Source organism: Mirounga angustirostris, unplaced genomic scaffold, assembly GCF_029215605.1.
Source record: "Mirounga angustirostris isolate CCGP_5_RB_7025 unplaced genomic scaffold, mMirAng1.0.hap1 SCAF_2, whole genome shotgun sequence".
NCBI classification, from domain to species: domain Eukaryota; kingdom Metazoa; phylum Chordata; class Mammalia; order Carnivora; family Phocidae; genus Mirounga; species Mirounga angustirostris.
Genome location: NW_026991710.1, coordinates 73492126 through 73515402, shown reverse-complemented (window position 1 = coordinate 73515402; position 23277 = coordinate 73492126). Strand labels below are relative to the sequence as shown.

The window sequence follows — 23277 nt, the reverse complement described above, 5'->3', positions numbered from 1 at the left end:
GTAATGTACAGAATGGTAACCATAGTTAGTATACTATATTTAACTGAAAGTTACTCAGAGAATATATATTAAAAGTTCTTATCACAAGTACTGAGTAATGTGTAGAATGTTGCATCACTTTATTGTACACCTGAAACCAATATGACACTGTATGTTAACTATACTGGAATTAAAATAACAATATTAATAAATATGAAAAAAGTTATCACAAGGAAAAAATTAAGTATGATAACAGATGTTAACTAGACTTATTATGGTGATCATTTTTTATATATACAATTATTGAATCATTAAGTCATACTTCTGAAACTAATATAATGTTGGATGTCAATTATAACTCAATAAAAATAATTTTTTAAAAAAGAAACTGATCTATAGTGTAGGTAAATTGTGAAAATTGATTATTTAAATTTTTAAAATAAGTAGCTCTTGAAGATGGGAATGGGGGTTAATCCTAGATTTGTATTAGATTTGCAAAACATTGGGAACAAGATTGGGTCCATGAATTATTGGAAACAATTGTCTTTGAGCCTGTCTTTTTCTGCAGCAGCACAAAATGCAGTGCAGTCACTATCTTAAATTATTTCCCTGCTCTTAAATATGACTTTCTGGCTATTGCTTATTTTTCTTTGTTATATGTCATGATACCTGCTTTATATTTGTTTTCCAAAGTGGATTATTCTTCTGGATCTAAGTAAAGCCTCTCAATTTGTTCTTTTGTTCTTTCCCGCCACAACACTTACACTAACTAGTCTCAGACTCAACTACCAGTTTTGATTAATTTTCTTACTGTTTCCCATAAATACCAAATTCATCTCAAATCTACATATTTATAGGTGGTAATAGCCTTTCCAACTTTTCCAGTGGAACGTAAGAACTGTTCTCAAGCACAGTACATTATAAAGACCTAAGGAATGTATAGTACTTGTATATACTTGAGCCCTACCCTCCAAGATTCTAATTGAGTATCTGAGTCCAAGAATCTGAACTTGCAGAAAGTATTTCACCTGATGCTGAAATAGGAGCAACCCAGATGTGATTTCCGGAAACACTCCCCAGGGGGTGAGGAGTATTTACTGCAAGCTCAAAATGATTACAGAGCCTGACAAAGCAGCCAGAAATATTAATGAAATCTTTGGCGGCATTAAGAGCTATATAATATCCAGATCAAGAAAGTTATGTTTCTATTCCCTGCGATGGCCAAACTGAGTTTGAAATATTGTGTTTGGTTACACACATCATATTTTAATAAGAATATGTATTACTGTGTGGTTCCTTTTGACCCAGTGAGTGCAATTCATATCACTGATGCCTATGGGGTATGGGGTACAGAGTTCAGGTCCTTGTCAGGGTGGTGTTCCTGTATCTTGTAGCTGCAGCTATGTCCCAGAAACTTGGGAAATACCACATTGTACTCTCCATCTGCAAGTACTCTTTGATCTACATTGTAGAGCTGCTTCATTTTTTAAAAAGGACTAATTAATACATTCAGTCTGCAACAGGAATAGTATGACAACTAAGGATCTGTTTCATAATGTCCCACAATCTTTTCTTTTTAGCGTTACTGAGGTATAACTGACAAATAAAATAACTGATGTGTACAATGTGGTGATTTTATATCTGTACACACAGTAAAAGGATTCCACCCATCTAGTTAATACATCAATTACATCAATCACCTCACATATTTACCTTTTTTGTGAGAACATTTAGATCCTACTCTTCTAGTAAAGTTCAATCACACAGTGCAGTATTAACTATATCACCGTGTTAAACATTAGGTCCTCAGACATTACTCATCTTATAACTTCAAGTTTGCACTTTTTACCACCTTCTCCCTAATTCCCCTCACCCCCCTATCCTGGAAAATACTTTTCTTCTGTTTCTAGGAGTTCAGCTTCTGTTTTTTGTTTGTTTGTTTTGATTCCACATATAAGTGAGTGAACTACACAGTATTTGTCTTTCTCTATTTGGCTTATTTCACTTAGCATAATGCCCTCCACCGTCATCCGTGTTGTCAGAAATGTCTGGATTTCCTTCTCTTTAATGCTGAATAATATCATTATAGATAGATAATAATATAGATATCACATTTTCTTGATCTGTTCATTCAGTGACACTTAGGTTGTTTCCATACCTTGGTTATTGTGAATAATTTAATAATGCTGCAATGAGCATGGGAACACAGCTATCTTTTGAGATGATGGTTTCATCTGTCCCACAATCTTAAAGCCACTTCATGCTTCAAGATCTCATTTGGGTCTAAAAATCCCAGGGACAAGACTTTTTTCCAGGCATTCCAAGCCACTTAAAGTTCTGAGGAATCAATAACCAACTGCTAGAGCCATAAGATTTCTGATATTAATGCTTTATATGTTTCCAGATTATCCCCCTCTTTCTCCCATTCTTTGCTTTCTCTATCTCCCTATCTCAGCTCTCTCTCGCTCTCTTTCCTAGCAAATGGAAGACCTAGTTTTCCAGTCTGGTGGTTTTCAATACAGCTAGGGATTAGAATCACCTGGGGAGCTTCTAACACTTCAAACATCTGAGACTCCAGCATAGAGATTAAAAACAATTGCCATAAATTTAAGACAGGGAAACATCTCCATTTTTAGTCTTATGCATCTGGATCTGCTAGTAATTTTTTCTGCTTCACCTCAAAAGGAACCTCACTCATCTTACTCTAAGACATTATTTCTTCATTATATTTAGTCTTTCATTTACCTTTAGATTAGAAATCTACTCAATAGTTCACAATTCAAAATGAAACTACAATTCTCACAGTCTTCCAGATAGCTTAGTTTCTCCATCTTTTCTTTTTTTTTTAAAGGCTTAAAATGTATTTTAATAACTTGATGCTGTATTACTGCTCCATTTCTCAGAAAAACTCCAAAGATATCAGGGACAAATCAAACATAGTACACCAATAAAAAAAATGCACAGCATAACTACCTAAGATAGGCAAGGCTAAGAGCTACTGTCTGACCTTCAGCATACAGCAACCCTGTTCCGAAGACTGTACTAGGCCTATCAAGAAAAGCTATGAACAGCAACATCGTAGACACAAAAGGGCCATTCCTGGGTTGTCTTAACCCAAGAAAAAAGATGGAGGCAACTTAACACAAGATTTTTTTTTAAAGATACACTAAAATGAAAATCTCTAAGAGAAAATGTCTTCCTTAGGATATGAAGGGGTAATATATGGGATATAACAGAACCGTATGTATGTTGTCTGTGACCTCTGTGGCCATTGGCCTGAATTCCCACCTGCGAGTGAATGGAACAATGGGGCTAAGGTCACTGGGGGATGCTTGTTTTTGTGGTGTATGTGGCAGTGTCTCTGGGGTTTGGGGGGTATAATGAGAAACCAAATAGAACAGGATGGACAAAGAATGGAATGATCAAGATTAATGGGGGCTCTAACTGGATCCATTTTGCGATGGTTCCCCCCCATCTCCACAGGCCCTCAACAATCACATGAGACCTCAGGAATGCACCACACAAAATCAATTAGTTAAACGATATATCACACAGAACTGATTTGTTAAATATCGCCCCTCCCTTGCCCTCAGCCTCCAGCAAACTCCCTCAGAGTAGTACAGGCAAGGAAGACCTAACTATTGGGAGGAATCCCTAACACTTTTCCAGGGCAGAATTCTGGCTAGTCCAAAAAGGGTCCTTCTTTTAAGGGTTTTTGGGAAACCAGACATTGAAATTCTTATTAGTATCGGCGACGTTTGTTTGGAGCAAATTCAGCTCTAGGAGCTGCATGGTTGAATGCAGGAGGGGTTCCACCAACTGCCCCAATTCCCTCCATTGTAGCAGCTTGGCCAAAGCGTTCAGTTGTTGGTGGGGTTCCATCTGGCATCATAGTGGCAGGTCCTGGAGGAGCTGGGATACCTGCTGACACTGGAGCAGGGAACATGGCGCCTCTGTTGTTGATGCCTATAGCACCTCCCATAGCCATCTGGCCCATCCGTATCTCCTGTTCTCTTGCATCAGGGAATGTCCCCTTGAATCCTTCCTGCTGTTGCCGCCGCATCTCTTCCTTATGGCGCCTGCGTTCCTCCTCCTGCCTGAGCTCCAGTTGCTTTTGTTTTTGCACTTCTTGGTTGTGCAGCTCTTCCATCCTCCGAAGTTCTTCTTGACGTCTCATCAAATCCTGTCTCGTTAGCATGACCTGGTGCTCATGGCGAGCAGCCTCCATCCATCTCCAGCTTCTCACGAGCTTCCTTGATGTTGCGGTCCACTTGGTCCTGCCGCTGCTTCTCCATCTCAATGAGTGCCTTTCAGCTCATGGCATACTCATACCCAAAGGAGTCAGGCTGTGCAAATCTGGGTGGCTGCTCTCGCTCCTTGTGAAATTGCTGGTTCTTTATAACCAGCTTCTCTGGAACTCCCTCTTCATCATCCAACTGCTCCATGGGCTCCACAGTCACAGGCCGAGGAAATGTGGTTAGCAGGAAGGAACCTCCACTGCACCTGTCCAGAGCTTTCCGAGCAGCTGGCTCCCCTGAGAATTCAACAATGCCTTTTCCTGAGGGCTTTCCTCGATCATCCACGGTGACTACAGCCCTGTCTACCTGGCCAAACACCAAAAAGGCTTCCTCCAGCTGTTCATTGGAAACATACTGAGGAAGGTTTCGGACTGTAAGGGATGCACTATGGCAGGCAAAGCTCACACGCAGCTGCTTTCCACGGAGTGGCACGTTGTCCAGTTCTACTTTGGCAATCTCCGCTAGGGTTCATGTTTCCAAGCGGATAAAGCCAAAGCCCTTATCCTTATGAATGAAGACTTCGCCTGCCTTCCCGTATTTCTCAAATAGTTTCCTCATCTCCTCCTCAGTGATGTCAGGAGGAAGATGGCGGTGGCGGCTGCTGCTACTGCTGCTTCCTTGAAGTATGGCTTTGCTTCTCCAAGTTAAAGGTTTTATTGCTCTGCATTTTTGCACCCCTCTACCAACTGTTCTCTCCTCAGAGGAACGGCAACGCCACACGGCCTCTACCATCCCGAGCTAGTTTCTCCATCTTTTCAAATGCTCTGTCAGAGATAGAGTGCATTTTGAATGGAGATAAACAGATCCCTTTTTTTTTTCCTTTAAAACATTATACCCCAGAGCACTTCATCATTTAGATGAAGGACACATAAATGGCAAACATTCACAAATATCCATATTGACTATATTTCCAAGCAATTCAAGCTGTTCCATACTGAAGAGTTCTAGGTTTACTTTTGCTGAAATATTCAAGAGGAGACTGGACGACAACTGTTAAGCATGTGTGTGTGTGCACGTGCGCGCACACACACACACACACACACATACTCGTTATAGAGATGATTTCATATTCTCAGAATTTCAGGATCTGCCTGAAAACAGTAAACCTAAAAGTGTTAAAAACCTTAGTAAACTGTAGGAACTTCTGAGTTCTGACCTCATGGATTGCTAAATGGAAGTCTTAGTAGACTTATAAGGTATGAATTTCATATTTCATCCCAGTGTTCAATATTTCATTTTCTAACTTAGAGATGCTGTGTCTAGCCACAGCTGTTGCTTTGTTCGCTTTCAAGAAAACAAAACAGAACAAAAGCAAGCTGTTGACTTATGCCAAATTTAGGAGTAGAATCTCATTAAGTTACTTATTTGTTATTATGGCTTATAATTTCCCATTCTTTTTGAAAGCTTAAGATTTATAGTTAAAGTATCAGCCTCAAATGGAAATATGTGAGAGTTGCAATGATGGAAATGAAACAAATTAAATCTATCACATATTATAAATATTCATAGCTTACATTTCTTAAAAACAAATATTAAGTATAAATATCACTGGTACTCTTCCAACAATACAGTGATAATTTTAGAAATATCATTTTGTCATTTTCTTTTATCAGATAAAAATATGATGACTAATATCAGTAATAATTGATTTATTATAACAATCAAAATTTCCTTTGGCATTGCAGGAAGATAGGACTCCTGAGTAAGGTAAACTGGCAGGATAAAGGAAAAAAATGTCAATGACATGTCATATTAGCTAATGAAAATGTCAAGACAAAGACGTCTAAGTTTGTACTTATTTATTCCAACCTATCAAAGTGTGCATTTTAGCTCTGATTTCATGCCAGATACCCCTTTTCTAATATGTCAAATAAAATACTGACTTAGCCTATGAAAACTATGAAACTATGAATATTTCAAACATTAAAAAATATTAAACCTTATAAAATCATGTAAATAAATTAGACTCTATTAATAATGATTCTGCTATAGCAGTGCTTATCAAACTTCTCCTCTGGAGTCTAATCAATAGGAAAAGAAAATGAATTTGCATCCCCAAAGATCTATGGGACAAAGTACACTGCTGTAATCTAAGCAAACATAATTTTAAGTCTAGTTCTAATGATTTAAAAAACCATAATTTTATGCAACAAATATGTACTTAATTTACAAATAAGAATTAAATTATTTTTATCCTAAATTATCTAGCACTCTTAATAGTCTTGCATACTAATACCTTGGTATAAGAAGCATATATTTAAGAAACTGCCCAATATTTGAAAATCTCGAAATACTGAGGGAAGTTACATTCCAGAGGATTTAATCAGGATGTATACAATTGTATTTTTTTAACCAGGTGAAAAGAGTGCTTAGAGTTAAAGTCTATAGGAAGAGGAAGTCTAGAACAGATAAGAATCCTAAGCAACTGCAATGAAGAATATGATGGTCTATAAACATTTTTCCAAAGAAGACCTCAATAGCCGTCAAGTACATGAAAAAGCACTCAACATCACTAATCATCAGGGAAATGTAAATCAGAACCACAATGAGTAATCACCTCTTAGAATAGTTATCATCAAAAGAAGTAAGTGTTGGTGAGGATGTGAAGAAAAGGGAAACTTTGTGCACTGCTGGTAGGAATGTAGACTGGTACCACTATGGAAAACAGTATGGAGGTCCCTTATAAAATTAAAAATAAAACTACCTTATGATCCAGCAATCCCACTTCTGGAATATATATCCAAGAGAAATTAAAACAGGATCTTGAAGAGATACCTGCACTCCCATGTTCATTGCAGCATTATTCAAAATAGCAAGATACAGAAATAAGCTAAGTGTCTATCAAGGGGTGAATGGATAAAGCAGATGTGATATATATATATATATATGTATATATATATGTATATATATATAAACATATATACACACATATATACATATACATATGTGTGTGTATACACATGTGTATATATACATATATACACATACACACACATACACACACACAATGGTATATTATTAACTACAAGAAAAAAAAAATCCTGCCATTTGCAACATGGATGGACTTTAAAGGTATTATGCTAAGTGAAATAAGTCAGAGAAAGATAGATACTGTATGATATGACCTATATGTGGAATCTATAGAAACCTAACTCATAGAAAGAGAGAGTAGAATGATGATTACCGGAGGCTAGGGTATGGGGGAAATGGGAAGATACCAGTCAAAGGATACAAATGTCTAATCATAAGATGAATAAGTCCTGTAGATTTCATGTACATGGTTATAGTTACTAATAGTATATTATTAGCTTGAAAGATGCTAAGACAGATCTTGACCATTTTCACCACAAAAAAAGAAATGCTAATTATGTGACATGGTGGACATGTTAGCTAACCCTATGATGGTAAACATTTTGCAATATATGTGTATGAAATCAACATCTCATATACCTTAAATTTACACCATGTTATATGTCAATTTTATCTCAATAAAATTGGGGGAGAATAATATAATAGTTTAGCTTGACTTTTAGGTGAACTATAAAATATTTAAATCAAGAGGTTAAAAGATCTAGCCAAATGATATGAAAGGGCTGTGGATAAAGAGTAAATTGAAAAGGGAAGACACTATTCTGAGTATCAGATGAGAAATGAAAGACAAACCAAAAAATTCTACTATGACTTGCAACATGGATAAACTGTACAAACCATGTCCTGACAGAAAAACTATCTAAAGCCTAAACTGTTTTTCTATTTTTTTAATTTAAATTCAATTAGCCAGCATATAGTATATCATTAATTCCAGATGTAGTTTAATAATTCATCAGTGCTCATCACGTCATGTGCCCTCCCCAATGCCCATCACCCAATAACCCCATCCCCTCATCGATATCCCCTCCAGCAACCCTCAGTTTGTTTCCTATAATTAAGAGTCTCTGATGGTTTTTCTCCTTCTCTGATGACTTCCCAGTTTTTCCTCCCTTCCCCTATGATTCTCTGCACTGTTTCTTATATTCCAAATATGAGTGAAACCATATGATAATTGTCTTAATCTGCATGACTTATTTCGCTCAGCATAATACCCACCAGTTCCATCCATATTGATGTAAATGGTATTAATTCTTTCTGATGGCTGAGTAATATTCCGTTGTGTGTGTGTATCTCACATCTTCTTTATCCATTCATCTGGCGATGGACATCTAGGCTCTTACCACAGTTTGGCTGTTGTGGACATTGCTGCTATGAACATTGGGGTGAAGGTGCCCCTTTGGATCACTACATCTGTATCTTTGGGGTAAATACCTAGTAGTGCAATTGCTGGGTCATAGTGTTGCTCTGTTTTTAACTTCTTGAAGAATCTCCATAGTATTTTCCAGAGTAACTGTACCAGCTTGCATTCCCACCAACAGTGTAGGAGGGTTCTGCTTTCTCCACATGCTGGCCAACATTTGTTTCCTGTCTTGTTAATTTTAGCCATTCTGACTGGTGTGAGGTAGTATCTCATTGTGGTTTTGATTTATATATCCCTGACAACAAGTGATGTTCAACATTTTTTCATGTGTCCGTTTGTAACTTATATGTATTTGGAGAAATGACTGTTCATGTCTTCTGCCCATTTCTTGACTGGATTATTTGGGTTTTGGGTGTTGAGTTTGATAAGTTCTTTCTAGATCTTAGATACAGGCCTTTACCTGATAGTCATTTGGAAATATCTTCTCCCATTCCAAAGATTGCCTTTTGGTTTGTTGACTGTTTCCTTTGCTGTGCAAAAGCTTTTTATCTTGATGAAGTCCCAATAGTTCATTTTTGCCTTTGTATCCCTTGCCTTTGGAGACGTGTCTAGCAAGAAGTTGCTGTGGCCGAGGTCGAAGAGGTTGCTGCCTGTGCTCTCTTCAAGGATTTTGATGGATTCCTGTCTCACATTTAGGGTTTTTATCCATTTAGAGTTTATCTTTGTGTATGGTATAAAAAATTGGTCCAGTGTCATTCTTCTGCATGTGGCTGTCCAATTTTCCCAGCACCGTTTATTGAAGAGACTTTTTTCCATTGGACATTCTTTCCTGCTTTGTTGAAGATTAGTTGACCATAGAGTTGAGGGTCCATTTCTAGGTTCTCTATTCTGTTCCATTGATCTATGTGTCTGTTTTTGTGCCAGTGCCATACTGTCTTGATGATTACAGCTTTGTAATAGAGCTTGAAGTCTGACATTGTGATGCCAACAGCTTTGGTTTTCTTTTTCAACATTCATTTGGCTATTTGGGGTCTTTTCTGGTTCCATACAAATTTCAGAATTGTTTCTTCCAGTTCTGTGAAAAATGTCAATGGTATTTTGATAGGGATTGCATTGAATGTGTAGATTGCTCTAGGTAGTGTAGACATTCTAACAATATTTGTTCTTCCAATCCATGAGCATGGAATGTTTTTCCATTTTGTTCTGTCTTTCTCAATTTCTTTCATAAGTGTTCTGTAGTTTTTAGAGGACAGATCCTTTACCTCTTTGGTTAGGTTTATTCCTACGTATCTTATAGTTTTGGGTGCAATTGTAAATGGGGTTGACTCCTTAATTTCTTTCTCCTGTCTCATTGTTAGTGTATAGAAATGCAATGGACTTCTATGCATTGATTTTATATCCTGTCACATTGCTGAAAACCCGTATGAGTTCTAGCAATTTTGGGGAGGAGTCTTTTGGGTTATCCACATGAAGTATCATGTCATCTGCAAAGAGTGAGAGTTTGACTTCTTTGCCAATTTAAATGCCTTTTCTTTCCTTTTTTTTTTTTTTTTTTTTTGTCTGACTGCTGAGGCTAGGATTTCTAGTACTATGTTGAACAACAGCGATAGAAGTAGACATCCCTGTTGTGTTCCTAACCTTAGGGGAAAAGCTCTCAGTTTTTCCCATTGAGAGTGTGGGCCTTTCGTTTATGGCTTTTATGATGTTCAGGTAGGTTCCCTCTATCCCTACAATATGGAGAGTTTAAACAAGAAAGGATGCTGTATTTTGTCAAATGCTTTTTCTGCATCAATTGAGAGGATCATATGGTTCTTGTCCTTTCTTTCATTAATGTGATGTTCCACATTGATTGATTTGTGGGGTGTTGAACCACCCCTGCAGCCCAGGAATAAATTCCACTTAGTTGTGGTGAATAATCCTGTTAATGTACTGTTGGATTCTATTGACTAGTATCTTGGTGAGAATTTTGGCATCTATGTTCATCAGGGATATTGGTCTGTAATTCTCCTTTTTGGTGGTCTTTGTTTGGTTTGGGGATCAAGGTAATGCTGGACTCATAGAAAGGGTCTGGAAGTTTTCCTTTCATTTCTATTTTTTGAAACAGCTTCAGAATAATAGGTATTAGTTCTTCTTTAAATGTTTGGTAGAATTCCCCTGAGAAGCCATCCAGCCCTGGACTCTTGTTCCTTGGAAGATTTTTGATTACTGCTTCAATTTCCTTGCTGGTTATGGATCTGTTCAGGTTTTCTATTTCTTCCTGTTTCAGTTTTGGTAGTTTATACATCTCTAGGAACACATCCATTTCTTCCAGATTGCCTAATTTGTTGGCCTATAGTTCCTCATAATATATCCTTAAAACTGTATTTCCTTGGTGTTGGTTGTAGCTCCTCTTTCATTCATGATTTTATTAATTTGGGTCCTTTCTCTTTTCTTTTTGATAAGTCTGGTTAGGGGTTTATAGATCTTATTAATTCTTTCAAAGAACCAGCTTCTAGTCTCATTGATCTGTTCTACTATTCTTTTGGTTTCTATTTCATTGATTTCTGCTCTAATCTTTATTATTCCTCTTCTCCTACTTGGTTTATGCTTTAGGATGGAATGCTCTGAATATATCTGTCAAATCTATCTGGTCCAGTGTGTCATTCAAAGCCCTTGTTTTCTTGTTGATCTTCTGCTTAGATGATTTGTCCATTGCACTGAGTGGGGTGTTAAAATCCCCTACTATTATTGTATTATTATCAATGTGTTTCTTTATTTTTGTTATTAATTGGTTTATATAATTGGCTGCTCCCAAGTTAGAAGGGAAATTTTAATTCTAAATAAATAATTAGAATTTAATTTAATTCTAATTATTTATTTAGAATTTATTTAATTCTAAATAAATATTTAGAATTGTTAGATCTTCTTGTTGGCTAGACCCTTAAAGTATGATGTAGTGCTCCTCTTCATTCCTTACTACAGTCTGGTTTAAAATCTAATTTGCCTCATATAAGGATTGCTAACCCAGCTTTCTTTTGATGTCCATTAGCATTATAAATGGTTTTCCATCCCCTCACTTTCAATCTGGAGGTATCTTTGGGTCTAAAATGAGTCTTTTATAGACAACATATGGATGGGTCTTGCTTTTTTATCCAATCTGATACCCTGGTTCTTTTGATTGGGGCATTTAGCCCATTTACATTCAGAGTAACTATTGAAAGATATGAATTTAGTGTCACTGTATTTCCTGTAAAGATCCTGTTTCTGTAGATTGTCTTTGTTTCTTTCTGGTCTATGTTACTTTTGGGCTCTCTCTTTGCTTACAGGATCCCCTTTAATATTTCTTGCAAAGCTGGTTTAGTGATCACAAATTCTTTTAGTTTCTGTTTGTCCTTAAAGCTCTTTATCTCTCCTTCCATTCTACATGACAGCCTTGCTGGATAAAGTATTCTTGGATGCGTGTTTTTCTCATTTAGTGCCCTAACTATATCATGCCAGCCCTTTCTGGCCTGCCAGGTCTCTGTGGAAGGTCTTCTGCCAGTCTAATGCTCCTCCCTGTATGTTAAGGACCTCTTGTCTCAAGCTACTTTCAGGATTTTATCTTTATCAGATTAGATCTATGGCAGAGAGTATTACCTCTGGTTCTTTCTTTTGCTGTGAATTTCTCCTTCTAGTCATTTTGTCCAGAGAAGAATAGATGAAAGAGAGAATAATATCAAAAATATCAACCATGATCCCAGTGAAATACACACTAGACAAATCCGAAGAAGTCAGAAACCAAAAAAGAAAATATAATCTCATAGGTGAACAAAACAGGGTGATCTACTTGGTCCTGAGTGTATTTTGGTCTGTTTGTCAGAAGACACTAAATCCCAAAATTGTAAAGAAAGAAAATTGATATATATAGATAGATAGATAGATATATTCAAAAGAAGCCAAAAATGAAGAATATATCTATAAATGTAAATGTAAAAATGACAATTAAAAAGACTTAAAAACAAAGAGTTGATAAATAAGAAACTAGTTGAAAAGGATAATGAAGAAAAAAGAAAAAGAAGATTTTAAACAGATTAAAGACTCATGAGAAAAAACCTCGAATTCTATATATTATTTTCCCTTAGTGCAGGAGTTTTTCAGGTCTGAGTGATCCACAAACTTGGTATTTCCCGGATGCTCCTGCTGGTCTTCTGGGGGATGGGCCTGTTGCACTGATTCTTGGGTGTTTTTGCCTTGGTAGAGTTGCACCACCCCTTCCCAGGGGGCCAGACTCAGTGTAAGCTGCTTCTGGTTGCTCTGTGTGGCTTTTGTTCCATGACAGCTTTTCATACTTCTTGCAAAAAGTGGTTGCTTTTCGATTTGTAGAATTGCAATAATTCTTCTCCTAGATCTCAGGTTGAATTCACAGGTGTTCAAAATGATTTAATAGATAACTAGCAGAATTCAAGGGACCAGATGAAACATGGGTCAACTTACTCTTCCACCATCTTCCTTGAGCCTCAACTGTTTTAATGCCAGCTCATTCACATATATATTTTCCTAGTTATAACCACAAACTGATTTAGTGATTAACTCCATAAATAGCATGGGTTCATGTGCTCTAATATAAGACCATGGACAGTTTCATCAACTCACTTAGCTTACAAATTCTGATCAGTCCTTCCCCAGACCTTATTAACAAGCATCTAACCTGAAACTACCCTGATACTAATCCCAGCCCCACAAACTCTGTATGATTCTTAACTTTACCTCTGCAAATATGAACACTATCCCTTACTCAGCAAGTTTAATAAATCCAGACTTCTGTGATCCACAAGTTTCCATGGGGGTCTTGATATGGGGGCTTTGACAATATTTTCTAGTGTTATTGAAATTGTAAATAAAATTATGCCAATGATTTGTGATTTTTCTCTTGCAATTTAAATTTAGCCATCCTTCCTGCATTAATCTTATCAGGCTGGTATAAGAAATACCACATGTTGGGGTGATTAAACAACAGATATTTATTTTCTCATAGTTCAGAGGCTAGAAGTCTGAGATTAGGGTGCCAGTCTGGTGGGGTTCCAATGAGAACTCTCTTCCTGGCTTTTAGTGTTCTCACATGGTGGTTAAGAGAGAAAAATCTCTGGTATCTCTTCTTCTGAGAACACTAATCCTATCAAATCAGGGTCCCACTTATAGGACCTCATTTAACTTTCCTTACTCCAAATACAGTCACACTTCAAATTGGGGCTTCAATATATGAATTTGGGTATATACTCACATTCAGTCCATAATATTCTACCCCTGTCCCCCAAAATCCATGCCCATCTCTCATGTAAAATATACTTATCCCATCCCAAGAGCCCAAGTTTTAATGCAATCTAACATCAACTCAAAAGCCTAAAGCCCAAGTCTCATCTATTATCTAAATCAGGTATGAATGAGACTTGAGGTAAGGTTTATCCTGAGGCAAAACTCCTCTCCAGCTGTGAACCTGTGAAACATACAAGTGCTTCCAAAATATGATAGGGTAGACATAGAATAGACACTCCCATTGCAAATGAAAGAAATTGGGAAGAAGAAAGGAGTGAAAGATATATCTAAACTAGACAAGTCTGGACTAGCGTAGACAAGTAAGTCTAAACTTAGGGCAAACTCCATTAAATCCTAAGGCTCAAGAATAAATATCTTTACTATGCCCTCCAGGCCCACTAGGGATGGCAGCCTTATCCCCCATGGTTCTGTGTGGAAGCATTGCGCCTTCAGCTCTGTGGGGCAGGTTACCCCTTGAGCAATGGGCTTTGCCTTTGCCCCTCAGGAACCGGTTGGTGGCATACTGCCACACCAAAAAGAGAGGCTCTATTCTTTGAAACCAGTAGGAACCAGCCATATCCCTTGGGCAGCCCTTCAGATCTATGAGTTGCCTTGGTGTCATTCTTCCTTTTTCTTCAAGGATGACATGTTCACAGCCAGGTAGCTCTACTGTCTGATCCTACAGAATCTAAGTCTGATAGCCTTCTTTCATTTTGTTCATCTCCTACTACTTCAGTTCAAACTGTCAGTTTCTGCTCATATAACCTCATGATTTCTTTATTAAGTGGTAGTCCAGCCACACTTTGCATTCTTAGAAACTGCTCTCCATAATACACAATATGGAGAAGGTGAGAGTTGTCCAAATATTGAGTTCTGGCTCCTTTTTGTGTAGCAGTTTCTCTCATTTCATCTCTCTTCTTTTGCATTTTGCTATAAACAATCAGGAGAATCTACGCTGCACCTTTAACATTTTGCTTAGAAATTTCTTGAGTTAGCTAATTTCTTGAGTGAACTAACTATTTCTTGAGTTAACTATTGGATAGTTATCATCATCTTATCTTCCACAAAATACAAGAACAAAATTCAGCCAAATTCTTTGACCCTTTATAACATGCATGAATTGCCTTTTCTCTATTGGCAATAATATGTTTGTCATTTCTGAGACATCACCAGAATGGCCTTTTTAACCTCCATATTTCTACTTACACACACTTCACAGCAATCCAGGTTATCCCTAGCATGCACCTCAAAACTCCTTCAGCCTCTATGCATTACCCAGTTCCTAAGCTGCTCCCATATTTTTAGGTACTTGTTAACAGCATTCTGCTTGAGCTAATACAATATTGAGTCTGTAACACTTTCCATGTCACAGAAGGCTAGTCCCGCTATGGTCAGGTTTTTATCCAAGACCAACCCAAACTTGATGGTTGACTCAGTTCTAAGATTTTAGGATATGTTTTAGTCCTTGTGATTTGGTGTCTAGCTGGGCCCCTCTCTCTAGGTCTGATGACCTCTACCTCCTCCTCTATGCTTTCCTTGGCTCTGCAGGCTTCCTTGATTTAGGGATTTTCTAACAGATCCAGGTGCATAATATATTTAAACACATGTTCATATATATATACTCTATGTTTTCTTTAATGTTCTTGTTTTAGAAATAATTAGGATTTTAAATTAAATTATAAAATTAAAGACATTGAAATTTTTAGACTAACTTGTCCAAACTTACTCTTCTTCTCAAATAGAACTGTTTATAAACATTAGCCTTAAAAGTACACTAAAAACATTGAGATTAAAACTAGTCAATTTAATCTTGGATAAGAAACATCAACAAAGCAGGGTGCCTAGGTGGCTCAGTTGATTAAGCTTCTGACTCTTGATTTCAGATCAAGTCATGATCTCAGGGTCCTGAGATCAAGCCCCACTATGAGCTTTGTGCATGGAGCCTGCTTAAGATTCTATCTTTCCCTCTCCCTCTGCACCTCCTCTCCTCTAAAAACAAAACAAAAAACAGCAACAAAAAACCTATCAGTGAAGCAATCTCCCTCATAAAAGGTGAGAGAAAATTACAAAGAAAGCAGGACTCCAAAAAGTTATCAAAACTTGATCTAAAAATTCTCTTTGGAATTAGGAGAAAGCAGACAAAGGAAACACCTTCAGATTTAGTAAATCTCACCTTAGGGAAAATGGCCTGAATATATGCTCTTCAAATTATAAATATTAAGATATATTTAACATGTCTAAAATTAAACTGATTTAGTTTTATGAGGTTTTTGTTTTGTTTTGTTTTTAAAAGTATTCTAATCAATTCAATTAATGTATTCACCTAAACAGTCAGTGAATAGTTTTGTAGTTATGGAATATCACAGTGAAAAATAATATTCCCCAGAATGGGCTGACTGATTTCCTTTACCTTAAGCTTTCACTTAAGGTAGACTCATCACAAAAATTATCAAGTAAAACAAAAAAAAAATTCTACTCTGAATACATTGGTTAATGCTCTAATACATTCTGTCATAAATATGGCTCCTATCAATTTTTTTAAAATTTAATTTTAGGGCACCTGGGTGGCTCAGTTGGTTGGGCGACTGCCTTCGGCTCAGGTCATGATCCCAGGGTCCTAGGATCAAGTCCCACATCGGGCTCCCGGCTCAGCGGGGAGCCTGCTTCTCCCTCTGACCCTATCCCCTCTCATGCTGTTTCTCTCTCTCTCTCTCAAATAAATAAAAAATAAATAAATAAATAAATAAATAATAAATAAAATTTAATTTTATTTCGAGATAGTGCACACTCAAGCAGACGGGGTGAGGGGCAGAGAAAGAATCTAAGCAGGCTCTACGCATAGCACAGAGCCCAGTGTGGGGCTCCATGCCATGACTCTGAGATCATGACCTGAGCTGAAATCAAGAGTCAGACGCTCAACTGACTGAGCCACCCAGGTGTCCCATGGCTTCTACCAATTTTCTGTCACTGCTGCTTAGACAAATGATTCTTTTCTCTTTTCTGTACATTTTTTTTTTCCCAATCAACATCTTCCTAAAATATAAAGGGGTGGGAATTAGCTCCTGGAAGAAAAATTAGTTAGTGAATGATAATTTTATTATTTAAATAGAGATGAATAGCAGGATAGAGAGATGGCATTCAAAATAAAGTTGTATTATAAAAAGAAAATATATTTATTTCTAGTACTCAGAGTCCACTGGATACTCTTTCATTGGCAGGAGACTTTAGAAGCACTTTTGTGATGGTAGAATGCAGAGTTAAGGACAGTAATAAATATTTAAGGGACGTCATGTAATATATTGGTGTTAGAGACAGACTTGATTTTGAATTGCACTTCTGCCAGTATTAGCTGCATGATCTTGGAAAAATGACATAAATCCTTTGAGCCTTTGTTTCCTTAACTTTAAAACAGAGGTACTGGACATAGTGGTTTTCTTTTATTTTGCATTCTAGTGTCCATATCTATGTTCTTTAATGAATATACTTTTATATTCCTGTCAATCCACATGCCCACCCCTGACATATATACTTTGTCTACGTGATTCCAAGTCATCTGACATCAGTCCATTCCAGGAGATACTGAGGAGCTGAAATCAGTCACATATTCCATGCTATTGTTCACAGTGATTAATTCAGGATGGGTACATAGCTCATCTGAAAAGACATTTGCTGAGACTTCCTAGAATGAAGGCTTCATATATTTCCAATGTTTTGAAGGTGTGAAGTTGTTTTATCTATAACTATAATCATCTTGCAACCAGAGGGGAGAATCTGAAGCTACTAAAAGCACTATAAGGAGCCTATCTAGATAATACAGAGCTAGGAGACTTATCTTTGACCATGTGGGCCCAGAATGAAGTTATGCCATAACCCCTTTGTTGTTTAAGCCAATTTATTTGACTTTTCTATCAACTGAAATAAAAGATTTATGATGAATTATTCCCTTAGGGTTATTGTGAGGATTAAATGAGATGATATAAGAAAAGCACTTAACAATACTTGCCACCTAGCACTTTCTCAATGATACACATCTAAGGATGAATGGCATGTAAGCAGTTTAGGCAACAATAGTTTCATTGATTTCTACCAGCAGTGCCTTCTCCAGCATGCATTTTATTTTAATTCACATCAGTCAGCACTTATTCATATTCATTAACTCCACCAATATGAGGGAATTTATTATGAACAGGCGTTGTGCCCAGAACTACTGGTTAAAATAAGAAGTATAATAATGGTTACTTGAGTACTGTAGCTGAAAGAAAAAGAAAGAAAGGAAGAAAGGAAGAAAGGAAGAAGGAAAGAAGGAAAGAAGGAAAGAAAGAAAGAAAGAAAGAAAGAAAGAAAGAAAGAAAGAAAGAAAGAAAGAGAGGGAGTACTTTAGCAAATTTAATTACCTGTAATCTCCCAGGAGACAAGCATTTAGAGAATCATATAAACAGTATGTGATTATGTGCCAAACTGTGTGATACTTAGGCAAATAAGTATCATAGATGATCCACTAAGGAAAAAGGACAATAAATTGTAAGATGAAATATACACTGGAGAAAAATGTCTGGTGTTATGTTTTATTTAACTAACATATTAAAGACTAAGTATGTGATAAAAGAATGTCTAATAGCTCAAATACACAATCTGTATTTCCTTCCCTTTAGTGCTTATTTTGTTTTGTGATATTTTTAAGTTATTTCTTGCTTTAAATTCTTTTGGTTATTTCTTTTCTTAAATTCCTTTGGATTGTTAGTCTTGCGTGAATACACCAAAACCTCGTGATACTAGGGTCCCTGGGGTTCAGTTCTATCAGTAAACAGTGTTAAAACAAGATATTTTAGGTATTTCTAATAATGAGCAATTCTGAAGAGGGTTCAAAAAAGAGTTAGGCAGAGGATCAGAGAATTTCAGTGACAGAGAGATGTTTGAGGTCATATATTCAGTTTTCTATTCAAATTACTTACAACAAAGTTCACAAAATAAAAGCATTATAAAAACAATTTTTGTAGTATGGAAAGAGGAAAAACTAAGATTAGACTATGGAAATTAGAGTTACAGAAACATGTTTTTTAGACAAAGAAAATGATATGTAGATTTTTTTCAAATGACATGAGATGTCCTCTATAAAAACCTGATACCTTAACTGATATTATCCAAGGGCTCAAAAAATCTCCACTTCCTCCTTGCTTTTATTTTAAAATACTCCCAACTATTAAAAGGCTATGATAGTGATTCACGAAAGAATGTGCTTGGGTCCCTGTGCTGGAGGCAAATGTAGAATGAATATGCATAACATAAGTCATGCTGCTCACTGGGAAATGAAAGAGACTGAGGACAGAGCAGTTGTTTGAGGTCATGGAAGACCTGAGGAGACGCACTTAGATGCACTCCTGTGAGTATGAATTGTGTTCTCAGCCTGAGGATGCAAGTGAGTGTAAGTCCACTGGTCTGCTTCTAAGGACTCTGCCCATTTTTTGTTTTTCTGTTCTGCTTTGTTTTGTTTTGGCTCTAGGGTCTCAAGCCTCAGGAACTTTTATAAAGTCTTATGAAAGAAGATAATTTCTTGCTCTTTCCAGCATCTTAGGTTCAAAGGAATAACCTTCTTTTCTCCTTTGTGGAAACACCTGTTGAATCTTACCTTCCTTCTTGATAATTGTTTACTTCAGGCACTTTTATTTAAGTATGCTATAATTTTTCATATTTCGCAGGACTTTTTATGTGTTACCATTTATTTGTTAAAATATGAGGAAGTGGAAGACGTCCATGGAAGATGGCAGAGTAGGAAGATTCTAAGCTCACCTTGTCCCACAAATACACTCAGATAACACCCACATCAGTATAAATAACCTAGAAAATAACCCAAAGACTGGCAGAACAGACTCTCCACAGCTAAACATAAAGAAGAGTCCACAGTGAAAATGGTAGGAAGGGCAAGACAATGGTTGGGAATCAAACTGACCTGCAAGACTATCTGTGGGAGGGAGATGCCCCACAAGTGTGGAGAAGGGAAAAAGGCAGACCCTACAACAGGCACCACAGGCATGAGGAACCTTCACTAGGAAGATAAATCCCTATAACATTTGGCTTTGAAAACCAGAGAGGCTTAACTTTGTGAGTTCTTACAATAAGTGGGGCTCATCACCTGGAACTTTAAACATCAGTGGGCTTACCTCTGGGAAAGCTTGTGGGCAACTGGAAACTGAGTTCCCACCCTTAAAGAGACAGCATAAAAAACCACCCCACTGGGATACAGCAGAGAAGCAATAGTTTGAAAAAGGCCTGGGGTAGGGATGCCTGGGTGGCTCAGCTGGTTGAGTGTCTGACTCTTGATTTCAGCTCAGAGTCTGCTTGAGATGCTCTCTCTCTCTCTCTCTCCCCCTCTGTCCCTCCCACCCACTCATGCTCTCTCTCTCCGTCTAATAAATAAATAAATAAATCTTAAAAAAAAAAAAAGAATAGAAAAAGGCCTGGGGTATACAAGAAGATTTATTTACTAATCTCAGGACATGCACAGACAGGATGGGCAGGGATCTTTAGGAGACGTCACCAAAATAAAAGAGCTGGCGGATGAGATTTCCCTCCTTTACCCCCAGCCTAGGTACAGGGATACCTGCAGGAAACAGTACCAACACTCTCCGCCTATCTTGCTAACAGCACACCCTGCTCCTGCATTCTCCTGCAGACCTCCCCTATACACCCATCTTCAGCAGAAATCCATCCAAAGCAGCACCACAAGCATGGCATTATACAAGCAGACCTGACAGGACAGCATTACTCCAAAGTGACTCCTGCCCTGGGGAGAAGGGAAGATAACCACACACACACCAGCTCCACCATGGCTCCAGAAGTAGCCTCGGGGCAGACATCTGGTCTGACTGCATGCCCCACTCACTCATAAAAGCCACTCAGGGAACAACACAAGGAGAGCGCTCTGCAGTTCAGTGCAACCACAGATCTGGAAAATGCCTGGTCTGACCCAACTCAAGCGCAAGGCAGCCCCATACTGGCTAACTAACAACACAGGGGCCAAACCCTGCCCACAACAGGCAAACAGAACTTTTGCAGATGACTATACTGAGGGCAACACAAGTCAACCAAAATAGCGGGGCACATGTAATGTACATAGGAGACACTGATGAAGTGCTAGGTTCTAGTGATTAGGGGACAATGCATTGCAGGGCACCACAGGACCTCTTCTTCATAAGGTCACCACTTTCAAGAGCAGGAGGCATAGCTTCCTAACACATAGAAACAGACACAGAGAGCTAGGCAAAACTAGGAGACAGAAGAATATGTCCCAAATGAAAGAACAGGACAAAAATCACAGCAAGAGACCTAAACAAAATGCAGTTAAGCAATATGCCTGAGACAGAATTTAAAATAATGGTCAGAAAGAGACTCACTAAACTTGAGAAAAGAGTTGAAAATCTCAGTGAGTCCCTCAACTAAGGAATAGAAAACAAAACAACAACAAAAAAACTAATCAGAGTAGAAGAAATCGATGACTGATATTAAAAAAAAAAACTCACTAGGTAATAAATAGTAGACTAACAGGAGTAGAAGAATGAAAGAGTGACTTGGAGGACAGAGTAATGGGAAGGAATCAAGCTGAACAGGTGAGAGAAAAGAATAAATAAAAAATGAGAATAGATTAAGGTAATTCAGTGACACCATCACATGTAATAACATCTGCATTACAGGGATCCCAAAAGGAGAAAAGAGAATGGGGCAGAAAATTTATTTGAAGATACAATAGCTGAAAACTTCCCGAATCTGGACAGAAATCCAGATCCAGGAGTCACAAACAGCCCCCAACAAAATCAACCCAAAATGGTCCACACAAAGACACATGGTAATTACAATGGCAAAAAGAAGTCATAAAGAGAGAATTTTTAAAAAGCAGCAATAGAAAGGAATACAGTTACATATAGGGGAAACTTCATAAGGCTATCAGCTGACTTATCAAGAGAGACTTTGTAGGGCAGAAGAAAGTGGCGTGATATAGTCAAAGTGCTGAAAGAAAAAAGAAATCTGCAGCCAGGAATACTGTATCCAACAAAGCTATGACTCAGAATAAAGGGAAAGATAGCTGCCCAGATTAAAAAAAAAAAAAAAAAAAAAAGTTAAGGGAATTCATCAACATTAAGCCAGCCCTATGAGAAATGGTAAAGGGGACTCTTTGAGTGGAAAAGAAAGAACATTAAGTAAGAATGAGAAAAGTAGAAAGCACAAAAGCAGTGAATACTATTGATAAAAATTAGTCAAGGGACTCACAAAATTAAAGGATATAAAGTAGGAAACCATATATCTAAAACATGAGAGAAGTAAATAATGGGTTCAAACTTAAGTGACAATCAAGTTAATATGGACTGCTATAGGCAGAATTTGTTATATACAAACCTAATGGTAACCACAAATATGAAACAGTAAAGAGAAAGGAATCCAAGTATATCACTAAAGAAAGGCAACTAATCAAGAGAGAAGAAAGGAAGAGAAAAAAGAAACAGAAAAACTACAAAAATATAAAACAAGAAACAAAATGGCAATGAAAGATAACCAATCAATAATTACGTTGAACATAAATGAAGTAAACAGCTCAATCAAAACACATAAGGTGACAGAATGTATACAAAAGCAATACCCATCTATATGCTACCTATAAGAGATTTATTTCAGACCTAAAGACACAGGCAGAATGAAAGCGAAGGGATGGAGAAGCATTTATCATGCAAACGGAGGCAAAGAGAAAGCCAGGGTAGCAATACTTATATCAGACAAAATTGACTTTGAAACAGACTATAATGAGAGACAAAGAAGAACACTATATAATCTTAAAGAGAACACTCGAACAAGAATATATAACAATTGTAAATATTTATGCACCCAACATGGGAGCACCCAAATACATAAAGCAGCTAATAACAAACATAAAGCAAGTAATGGATAGTAATGCAATAATACTAGGGGACTTTAACACCCCACTTACATCAATGAATAGACCATTCAAGTAGAAAATCAAAAAGAAAACAGTGGTTTTCAATGACACATTGGACCAGATGTATTTAACACATATATTCAGAACATTCCATCCTAAAGCAGAACATGCACATTCAAGCACATATGGAACATTCTCCACATAATAGGCCACAAAACAAGTCTCAACAAATTCAAAGAGATCAAAGTCATCCCATGCATCTTTTCAGATCTAAACACTATAAAACTAGAAATTAACCACAAGAAAAAAAATCTGGAAAAAACACAAATGCATGAAGGTTAAATAGCATGGTACTAAACAATAAATGGGTCAACAAAGAAATCAAAGAGGAAATTAAAAAGTACATGGAGAGAAATGAAAATGAAAATGCCATAATCTAAAATCTTTGGGATATAGCAAAAGCTGTTCTAAAAGGGAAGTTTATAGCAATACAGACCTATCTCAAGAAGCCAAGAAGAAATTCTCAAATAAATAATCTAACCTTACACCTAAAAGAGCTAGGAAAAGAACCAACA

At 37.1% G+C, this 23277-nt stretch overlaps 1 protein-coding gene and 1 pseudogene across 11 annotated transcripts in view; both read right to left on the bottom strand.

Moving 5' to 3' along the window:
* Positions 1-23277, bottom strand: part of CCSER1 (coiled-coil serine rich protein 1) — a 1348832-nt gene that overhangs the window by 561117 nt on the left and 764438 nt on the right. The window lies entirely within an intron of this gene.
* Positions 364-5634, bottom strand: LOC123848391 (non-POU domain-containing octamer-binding protein-like; annotated as a pseudogene).